The sequence below is a fragment of the Berghia stephanieae genome, chromosome 3, assembly GCF_034508935.2.
Source record: "Berghia stephanieae isolate SIO BIC M18660-M18661 chromosome 3, UCSD_Bste_1.3, whole genome shotgun sequence".
Classification (NCBI taxonomy): Eukaryota; Metazoa; Mollusca; class Gastropoda; order Nudibranchia; family Aeolidiidae; genus Berghia; species Berghia stephanieae.
Genome location: NC_088362.1, coordinates 102,109,920 through 102,112,299, shown reverse-complemented (window position 1 = coordinate 102,112,299; position 2,380 = coordinate 102,109,920). Strand labels below are relative to the sequence as shown.

The 2,380-nt window shown below is 34.0% G+C and overlaps 1 protein-coding gene across 1 annotated transcript in view; it reads left to right on the top strand.

Moving 5' to 3' along the window:
* The first annotated feature begins 1,408 nt into the window (after positions 1-1,408).
* LOC144969004 (excitatory amino acid transporter-like) overlaps positions 1,409-2,380 on the top strand; it is a 121,246-nt gene continuing 120,274 nt past the window's right edge. The window contains exon 1 of the mRNA XM_078907942.1: positions 1,409-1,690. The gene's annotated coding sequence lies outside the window, so the exon portion shown is untranslated. The remainder of the gene's footprint in view (positions 1,691-2,380) is intronic.

The window sequence follows — 2,380 nt, the reverse complement described above, 5'->3', positions numbered from 1 at the left end:
TGTCCCCATTCACAGACTGGTGATACGCATGATGTCCTTGAATTTATACGTGTCAAAACAGTAATGGGACTTTGGATGGCTTTAAAATTTAAATAATTCGTAGTTTTTAGGAGATTAGATAATAGTTCCTATTGTTTTCTTTGTACAAGGTGTCCATTAAGTCCGGGTACATGCTACGAGTACAAATTCCTCTTTTAAAAAACGAATCTTATTCAATTGGGTTGTAAATGAATCGTACTTAAACAACACGTGACCTCTGAAAGTATTTTTCAGCCAAATTATCTCCACAATCTATAGCATAAATGAAAAATTAAAAATATATAGTGAAATACTACATGTACCCAGACTTAATGGACACCCTGTATATATATATATATATATATATATATATATATATATATATATATATATATATATATATATAGTACATTGCTGCGGAGTATTGTAGTTGTGAGAATAATAACCAAATAATCGCTTTATCTAATAATTGCCAAAGGAAAATAATCTACTTGAAAGTATTTACAAAGGTAAACCTCACTTTGGTAAAAGATCGATCGCGTTTTAAAATACTTTTGTACAAGTTTGGGATCAACTTATCTGACGTGATGTTAAAAAAAGGAAAAAAGGTATTTTGCAGCTATTTGTTCTAGACAGCCATTTAAATGATAAGTTCACCCTAAATCATATCAATCAGACTATAGATAGAACGATGTTGACGTCACTCAGGATATTATTATTATTATTGTTTTTTGCCATCCATGTTTATGATTAAATCTTACTAAACTGTATCAACCAGACTATAAACGTTTAAGGTTATGCATAGTTTTGCGTGTTGGTCAGTTACTCTTCCGGAGGGCAATACTGTGAGCTCCTTAGCCAAGTGCACACTATCTATAGATAGAATGCGCTTGACTAAGAAGCTCACAACATTGCCACCCGGAAGTATAACTAACCAACACACAAAAATATGTGTAACCTTGAACGTTTATAGTTTGGTTTATACAGTTTAGTGAGAATTACTCATAAACGCAGATGACAAATAACAATAACAAAGACCAGAGTGATGTCAACTTCGTTCTATCTAGAACGAAAAAGATTACACATTTTCTCTCTTCTTCTCTCACGCCTTCTCTCTTGATCTCCAGCAAATGCTTTTAATCCCTCTCTCTCTCTCTCTCTCTCTCTCTCTCTCTCTCTCTCTCTCTCTCTCTCTCTCTCTCTCTCTCTCTCTCTCTCTCTCTCAGCTCTATTCAATCAACCTGACTGCAATAATCTGTTTGAAGAACTGATGTTTGCTATTGGGAAATTAAAGAATCGCCTTCAACACGGTTAGGAGGAAACCAGCAAGCAACGCGTACTCGTGGCTGGTGGCTTTGCCGCTCACAAATGTTGCCGCAACTGTCAAAACACTTTATTAGAGAGTAAGAATTGCAGGAAGAACGTGTTTTTGTGTTGCACCACATTTCATTCGCGCGTTTTTCATAATATTGTGTGGCATATTTTTTTTATAAGCAGTTACCACCCATATTTATATAACCTTTGGGTTATTTGGGTTACGGAGCGGGATTCTTGAATAACTGTTTTGGTGCAGTCTTACAGAACCTGAGGGCTTTTTTCTCTATCGTAATTTGCAAGGTGTTACGGTGATATTTCTAATTCTGCAGAGATTTCAATTCTACTTCATCAACAAGTAAGTAAGTCTGTTACACGATCTGTCTTTATACATTTCCATCGATTTCTTTTTGCCCGTGTATTGTAATGATTTGTTCCTTATCATTATGTGTATTCTTAAATATTGATTCCGTAGTAGTAGTAGTAGTAGTAGTAGTAGTAGTAGTAGTAGTAGTAGTAGTAGTAGTAGTAGTAGTAGTAGTAGTAGTAGTAGTAGTAGTAGTAGTAGTAGTAGTAGTAGTAGTAGTAGTAGTAGTAGTAGTAATAGTAGTAGTAGTAGTAGTAGTAGTAGTAGTAGAGAAGAGAAGAAGAAGAAGAAGAGTATAGTAGTAGTAGTTAGTAGTAGTAGTAGTAGTAGTAGTATAGTAGTAGTAGTAAGTAAGTAGTAGTAAGTTGTAAGTAGTAGTAGTAGTAGTTAGTAGTAGTAGTAGTAGTATTAGTAGTAGTAGTAGTAGAAGTAGTAGTAGTAGTTAGTAGTAGTAGTAATGTAGTGAGTAGTAGTAATAGTAGTAGTAGTATGTAGTAGTAGTAAGTAAATAGTAGTAGTAGTGTAGTTAAGTAGTAGTAGTTAGTAGTAGTGTAGTAGTATAGTTAGTAGTGTAGTAGTAGTAGTAGTGTAGTAGTATGTTGAGTGTAGAGTAGTATTATAGTAGTGTAGTAGTAGTAGTAGTAGTAGTAGTAGTAGTGTAGTAGTATAGTAGTGTAGTAT